Source organism: Papaver somniferum, unplaced genomic scaffold (assembly GCF_003573695.1).
Source record: "Papaver somniferum cultivar HN1 unplaced genomic scaffold, ASM357369v1 unplaced-scaffold_22, whole genome shotgun sequence".
Classification (NCBI taxonomy): domain Eukaryota; kingdom Viridiplantae; phylum Streptophyta; class Magnoliopsida; order Ranunculales; family Papaveraceae; genus Papaver; species Papaver somniferum.
Genome location: NW_020632152.1, coordinates 607,091 through 615,462, shown reverse-complemented (window position 1 = coordinate 615,462; position 8,372 = coordinate 607,091). Strand labels below are relative to the sequence as shown.

Here is an 8,372-nt window from a genome sequence, read left to right as displayed (position 1 = left end):
TTGCGTTTTTGAATGGAACAATTAGAATACACACTCTTATTAATGTTAATATTTTATCATGATTAAGAAAAAAGAATATCCTTTTAGAGAGAATTATGATTTATTTTGTTTTTGGGAAAAAGTAAGAATTAGGGTTGATAATTGTATACGAGAATTATACATAAAAGTACAACTATAACTAATTAGAAATATGATGAAGTTTGATTAAAAGAAAAGTTAGGGTGTATTTTGATTTTGATTAAGAAGAATAATTTTAAGTTTAATTGCTATTACAAATTAAGACGTGTTTGGATTTTCATTTTAACTTAAATTTTTTGGATTATGTGTGGGCTATATTTAAGAATAGCCTAAAATATATAAGATAAAATTCATAAAAAATGACTAAAGATTCCATTATCATTATCATGATTTTTAATATTAACTCAAAAACATACTACATACTTTTATTTATTTTTTGAAAAAGAAAGGATATACTACATACTTTTATTAATGTTTCCTTTATTCACCCGTTAAATACTAGTAAAGAAACTCATCCCCGATCAAGTACTATCAAAGATAATCATCAAATTTTATCTAATAATAACATTTCTAATTTTATTTTGATATAATATGTAATACCAGAAAACTTATATGCTAGTAGTTGAACTAATATCAACATTAGTGGACAAATAAATATACACGAAGAGAATAAACGATACTTTTAGCGGATGTTCAAATTTTTTTTGAACTTCACACCCACATTCAATCCATTAGTATAAGGCCGGTTTCTATGGTGAGAGGTATAAAAGTTGTTTTTCCATGCCATGTGGCATGGCAAACTAGTTTCCTCATTATGGTAAAACTGACAAATTCTATTAAAGTAGTATATTGTGTTTTGTGGGACCCTTATCAATAAAAAATTTAGTTGTTTGTGTTTGGTGAGGTATTTATTAAATTTTAAGGATTATATAATATTTTGTGGGACTCTTGTATAAGAAAAATTTGTTATAATAACTAAAAAGTAGGAGAGAAGAAGTAAAAAAAACAAATTATCTAGCGGTGGAGTGGAGACTACACCGGGAGAGGTGGAGATTACACTGGGAGATATACACTACACCGAACGGGCGAGACTCGACCGTTCGGTGGAAACTTGACCTGGCCTGGGTAAGTGGCAAATTTGCCACTTAGCCAGGCCAGTTTGCTTGTTTGCCAGCTCCATAGTGGGTGCAAAACTGTTAAACTGACCAGTTTGCTATGCCCATATGAACCAGCCTAAGGAGGATCAGACGCCTACCGACAAAAAAAAACAAAAAAAAAACAAATGAGCCAGTCAAAATCCGTGGAATTCAACCCTAGGCCAAGCCCTCTAAAGAACTCAAAATATATAGGACCACGACTGACCTTAAAAGGTAAGAACGATTTTTTGGGGACCATGGTTGTTTTTTGGGTAAAGACATTAGAAGTAAATCTAGATCACCCCTTATCGAGATATTTATATTAATAGCTAAATTACCCTCCTGATTAATTTTGGGTGATGATTAGTTAGTGTTAATAATAGTTAGTGTAATGATTAGTGAGATGATTAAGTTAAAGATAGTTAGTGTGATTAAAAACTCAGATGGTTTTTTTTTAAAGAAGTAGAATTATTGAGAGAGTAAAGTTAGAGAAGATGAAGAAGGAAAACATGAAAAACGATGTATTTTACCAACCACAACCGGAGGAAGGGTATTTGGGTACCCAGGTATGCTTCAAACTTAGATAATGTTGGTTGAATTGCTCCAAACTTTCAAAAAAAATGAAATTTTTTATGTAGATTTGGGCCAGTTCGGTTACCATATGTCAAGAACATGTAACCGAACACACCTGAAAGTGTAGTTCGGTTACGTTTTCCAAACACGCAGGTTACCGAACTCGCTCGTTAATGGAGGTTTTGGTCGTACAGTGTAATGTTCGGTTACCTAGGATAAAATGGTAGGTAACCGAACTTTGAACTTAACAATTTATTTGGGTACATCTTGTGTGTTCGGTTAGTTCGCAAACTTCAACGCAACCAAGTTCCCAACCGAAGTGCAGGTTAAAAGTAACCTAGTGTTAGAAGTTCGGTTGGTTCGCAAACTTCAACATATTTTGCGAATCAACCGAACAGGGCTTATATATGCATATATGCAATTAGGCAAACGTTCGGTTACTATGAAATTTATTTCTTGGCGAATTAGGTAGAGTTCGGTTACGAAGTTTCAAAGATAGAGTTCGGTTACAAAGAAAACTTAACATTTTTGCGAACGAACCGAACTTGTGGACTTCTCATTATTTTCGTAAACTAAAGTTCGGTGATATCCTTATCTTGCGAAGGAACCGAACTTATGGACTTGTGTTGTTCTAATACAAGGAGTTCGGTTAAAAGTATTTTTTTTGCGAATCAACCGAACTCTGAGTTTGGTTAAGAAAAAATTAATTCTTGATAACCGAACTTTTCTCTGAAAAAAAAACCCTCCATTAAACCTCTCTGCAACTTCCATTTTCAACTCATTTTAATGATTACTTCTCATTTATTCAACCAAAAACGAATGACAAGTAATGGGTTTGTGAGAATATCTTTGTTAATGTTTTAAATTAAGCTATATATATATACAATGGTTGTGGTGGTTGGTGGTGGTGGTAATCGGAGGTGATGATAATCGGAGGTGGTGGTGGTGGTAATCGGCAGTGGTGGTGGTAATTGGTGGTGGTGGTAATCGGAGGTGGTGGTGGTGGTAATCGACGACGGTGGGAGGTGATGGTTATATATATATATATAGGTGGTTATTAGATTGGTTTTAAATTAAATTAGGTTAAGGATAGGTTAGTTATTTCAATGTTTTAGGACACTCCGTATAACTATAGGGAAGGTGGCTTAATAAAACGATGGTCTCCTCAAAAAAAAAACAATCGTCCCTCAAAAATCGTTCAAAGGTAAGGCTTAAACCGGGCCCGTATGGAAGACTATATCATTTGTTTGTTTGTTCTGTGTGAAAAATTGGGGGTTTCATTTACATTCTCCTCCTGATTGATTGAGGGTGAGAGTGAGAAGGATGATGATTGAATCAGGGTTTCGTTTCGATTTTGGTTCTATTAGAGCCAAGGGGTTTTTAGGTTTCTATCCAAGTATATGTTGATTTACAATTAGATTGTTGTTTTTTTTTTTTTGTTTTTGTTTACCAATTTTTCTCTTCTTCATCCTTAATCCTCTCTTCAGAATTCTAAAGAGATAAGGACGAAGAAGAGGTAAACTGGTAAGCTGACCACGGTGATGCATGCTGTTTCATTTGATTTCTAATTCCATTTTTGCTTTTATCGAATTTAATTTAATTTTGAGATCACAATACAAACAATGTCTAGGTTGCACTTTTGATTCATTTTCAGGGAGGAGTTTTCTATTTACAAATAGGGAGTTGGAAATATATTGGGATGTGCTTTGAATGGAAATTTAATTCTATTGGGTTACATTGTGTTGGGAAAATTCTCAAGGAAAATGTGCCTTTACTTGGCAATTTCAACCTAGTTTGTTTCTCTGTGCATTTTTATATCAAATTCTCATGCTGTCGAAAAAGGATGAGAGGACTTCTTTGAAGTTTTTTTGTGGAGTTTGTGTCGGACAACTCGTTGCATGTTATGATTCATGAAGATTTGGTAACCTTTAGAATGATACATGTATAATGTAGTGGAGCGTTGGGCACACTTATAGCCAATTGTAATAACTCTTTTGCCATAAGCTGTTTTTATCTACAGGATTTTGTTTTGGTTTATAAATATTTTCATCTGTTAAACTCTTGTTTAATTGGTTGGTTGTAACTGCACTGCACTATAAAGTCGAAACTTCAGTCTTCTGTCCTGCTTTTTCTTATCTTATTAACATCACGGTAATTCTTTTCCCTTTTAGGAAACGGGAAGATCTGTGTCCATTTCGAGTTTTCCCTTGGAAATGTCAAACTGCACTGCAGCTTTTCAAACTCGACGATGGTTACTTCCAACAAGAGATTAAAAAAGCCTCTTGAACCAGTAAGTTTTCCTCAATTCTTCTTTCTTGTTTATGTGATCTAGGCCGTCTGTCCCAATGAAATTTGGTCTGTTTATGTGATGCTGTTTAATTATTTTTTTGCATTGTATACAAAAATGTTGTGTGAGTTTGATTTGTCAAATGTGGCATATGCTTCCGTTTTATTTACCTGTTTTTCACTAATCCTTATGTGGTTAATATATCGACTTTTCTTAGTCCCTGATTTGGTATTTAAATGTAGGACACACTACATGACTATCTTCAAATTATGTCAACTGTAGATACTAGACAGTGCATTCTCAGATCAAACAAATGCTTCATTGACAGTCATTTCTGAACTGCTTCCTTGAAGTTAAGGGCTGAAATACTTGAAGCTGCATCCTCCAAAATATGTGGTGGTGACAAATCTAGGTCCCGCATAGTAGAGAAGCTGTAAGAATCATATGAGTTGCTGAAGATGCTAATGTGGCTGCTGTCAGAGAATATGAAAGAATCAAGGTACCAGTTCATTTGTTCTAATTTTCTCTGATGCTGTTTTAAATGGCAAATACCAATACCTTGGTTTTTTCATCTTTATTTGTTTATGCTTGGTGAAAATTAATGACTGGATTAAATTTCTGGTAGTGGGAATTCATTTTTTCACGTATTTCTATTTTGGTTTTGGATCAAGATTAGTTGATCACTTGAGCTGGATCGTCTAAGTTTTGGATGCTAGGGAGAAGAAACCACCCTTGGAACAACTAGTATATGGTCTAACTTCTAATTGTAATCTATTTGCTAAGCAAAATATGTTAGTAAATCATGTGTGTGAATCACGAACCTTAGTAATACCGAAGAAGACAAGATGCTATAAACTGACAATCCCACTATAAACCCTGGGAACTCGCTGTCTAACCACTTTCTTGGATGTGCAAACCATCACTAAAATAAATGCGTATATCGTAATTGTTTGTGTTGCCAAATGAAATGAAAACGTCACTGTTCACATAAATTGTTTGTTCCCTGTTGCAGTATGACAATTACCATGTCGTTTTATTAGATATAGCTCTGAGCATGATATTATAAGTTAAAATGCATGCTGTAAATATGGAGGTTGAAGGCTTGGGTATATATATATATATATATTAATTGAAATTCGGAAAGATCATTCTCATACTAAATTGTGATACAATCTGAATGTCCGTGTACATGTAAGCCAACAGAAAGTCTATTATGATCTGTGAAAATGGATACACAGTTTCCCTTGAATAGCTCTTAAAAACCACATTGGGAGATCACATCTATTGGAAATGTATTTGGAAAGGCCTTCTGTACTGGAAACTGCTGCTTCTGTGTCTTTATACTTATAGGTAACCATACTTCTGTATATCATCATCAGTTTTTAACTCCTTTCCAGAGGTCAATTCTTTTCAACCAACATATCTCCCAACCTCGGTGTACTACTGTGTTGGGACCTTAGTCCCACATTGGTTAGATGGGGATTAATTGGGTAGTTTATAAGTCAATGGGATCCCTCAACTTATAGACCGGTTTTAGAGTTGAGTTCTACCCATGGGCTTATGACTAGTTCTACCCTAACATTAACATACTGCCTCTAGTTTTTTGCTGAAGTCGGTTGTAAATGATTTTAACCTGCAGAAGCATTAATTATCAGTTGAATTTGTAAAATCTGTACTTTGTGAAAATTAGGTGTTGAAATGGTTGGAAAATCTTATTTATGGTGGAAATTGACATTCATTGCCATTTACGATTTTCTGTAATGTACAGTAATGGGAGTTGTAAGAGATGGAACTACCTCTGGGATTTTACCAAATAATGAGGAATTTGTGGTGCACTATCCAGGTTATCCATCATCAGCTTCTCAGGCTGTTCAAACTCTTGAAAGAGCTGAAAGAATCATGAAGGTACTGGTAGTACTAAAAATTGTCATAAAGAAAAGGGAACCACAAGAATTTAGTATTTGTGAATTGAAATTATATGAGTTTTATTTTTTTTTTACAGTCTACTTAAATTTTTGCATTGTCAATACAAATACGCTGTGTGATTTTCATTTTTTTTTTCAATACATTATGCATCCATTTTACTTACCTGTTTTACAGGACACACTACATGAGTATCTTCGAGTTATATTAGCTGTCGATTTTGCATTCTCGGATTTGACAAATGCTTTATTTGACTGCCATTTGTCTTCCTTGAAGTTAAGGGATGAAAAACCTGAAGCTGCATCCTCCAAAATAATTGGCGGTGACAAATCTAGGTTCCCAAAATAAAGAAGCTGCATGAAACCAGAGTTGCTGAAGATGCTAAGATGATTGCTGGTTTGAAAACATGAAACAATCAAGGTAATACTTGTTCATTTTCACTGATGCTGTACTAAATTCCAATGACTTGATTTTTTTGATCTTTATTCGTCTATGTTCTGGTGTTGGGAATTTTCATATTTTCACATATACTTGTTTAGGATGAAGAGTAGTTGACACTTGAACTGGATCATCAGTTGTGGATGCCTGCGGAAAGAAACCACTGTATTCTTGGAACCACTAGTATAAGGTCTAGTTTTTAACTGTAATCTACTGGCTAAGCAAAAAAGTATTAGAAAACTAAGTTTAAGAATCAAAACATTGAGCCTGTTGAGAAACTCATTCTACCATGAAAGCAGGAACCTGAGTGATACCGAGGATGAGACGATGCTATACACTGATATTCCTATTATATCCATCGATACTCCCTGGGGTACTTGTTGTCTAACAACCTTTTTGGATGTGCAAACCATGACCAAAATAAATGCATATATTGTAATTGTTTCTGCTGGCCAAAGAAATGAAAATGTCAATGTTCGCATGAATTGTTTGTTCCCTGTAATATTGTCTGTTGGAGCAAAAGAAGTATTTTCTTACGTCATTAGATATGGCAGCATGAGAATTTCTGTTCATACATAGTGATACCATAACTTGGTATTCAAGAACAAATACTTGTAAAATCAATATACTAAAACTTTCCATATAAAATACCATTACCAATCCTATGCTAGTATGCTCTAACATATCTTTATTTGTTTATGTTTGGTAAAAACGACTTGATTAATGTTCAGGTAACAGGGAATTCATCTTTTCCCGTATTTCTATTTTGTTTTGGGATCCAGAGTAGTTGTTCAGTTGAACTGGATCATCCAAGTTGTGGTCGCACCTCATTCTTGGAACCACCAGTATAAGATCTAACTTGTAATTATAATCTATGTAGGCTTAGCAAAAGAATATTGGTAAATCCATTCTACCATGAAAGCGGGAACCTTAATAATACAGAGGATGAGAAGATGGTATAAGACCGTACCAATTCCGATGCTCCTTGTTTGTTGTTGTTTGAGGTTATCATCTTATGCCTTACTCCGAGGTATTACAAAGCTGACAAGAAGAAATGCATATTTCTTAATTGATTGTGTTGGCCAATGAACTGAAAACGTCAATATTCATATGAATTGTTTGTTCCCTTTAATAATGTGTCTGCTGGAATATGACAATCATGAATCATATCGTTTCATTTCATCAGATATGGATCTGAGCATGAGAATTTCAGTCAGGAAGCATGAATGCTGTGAATTTGGAGGTTGAAGACACATGATGCTGGCTTTACTCTACCCCAAAACCAAGGAGGTTCTTTTCTTTTCTTTTTTTTTTTTTTCTAGACAAGAAGGTTCCAACTTGGATGCTCCTTTGTTTGTTGTTGTTTGTGTCATCTTATGCCTTACTGAGAAGTATTACAAAGCTGACAAGAATTGCGCCAGAAACGAAGAACTTGTATCTTCAATTCTTCCATTTTTTCCTTTTACAGTCATTTTGGTCCCAGTTAAGGATCAAAGTTGTATCATTGTTTTATAATACGACGCGCGGTTGAAGTGGCCAATTAGCTGTTTCATCTGGTTGTGATAGGTTTGGAAAGGGACCCTTTGACAGAGTTGCAGGCAATTATGCTGCAGTTATGTTTCTCGGCACGTATTCTGCACGTATTGCTGCAGTTATGTTGCTCTGAACCCTTATGATGCTACTAAAGGATGATACTAGCACTAAGAGCAACTTTGTGCGCCCTTGGATGCGCATTCCTCCCCTCTTTATTTGTTCGGTTTAACGGGTTTATAATATTTCAATTATATTTTTTTTAACAATTAGGAAAATAAAAAGAACACCAAGTTCCGAAACTATGTTCTTCATTCTTCTAGAAATGCAGACTTCAAAAATGGAATTTATACTACACCGTATTTTTCAATGTTTCCAAAATGCCCTGCTAAGCTAAGATAGAATTGCACAGATGTGGACTGGACACCATATTCAAATGGAATATGAATTTTGTGGTTACCATCCTC

The 8,372-nt window shown here is 34.6% G+C and overlaps 1 long non-coding RNA gene across 5 annotated transcripts; it reads left to right on the top strand.

Moving 5' to 3' along the window:
- Positions 1-2,970: 2,970 nt before the first annotated feature.
- Positions 2,971-7,925, top strand: LOC113340499. 5 transcript variants are annotated; one of them, XR_003355514.1, is made up of 7 exons: positions 2,976-3,709; positions 3,899-4,017; positions 4,257-4,513; positions 5,783-5,919; positions 6,214-6,357; positions 7,256-7,405; positions 7,562-7,925. It is a non-coding gene; the product is annotated as an uncharacterized LOC113340499 (long non-coding RNA). The 5 variants fall into 5 exon arrangements; XR_003355513.1 differs by having other exon boundaries at positions 2,979-3,709; positions 4,297-4,513; XR_003355515.1 differs by having other exon boundaries at positions 2,971-4,017; positions 4,297-4,513; positions 6,115-6,357.
- The last annotated feature ends 447 nt before the right edge of the window (positions 7,926-8,372 follow it).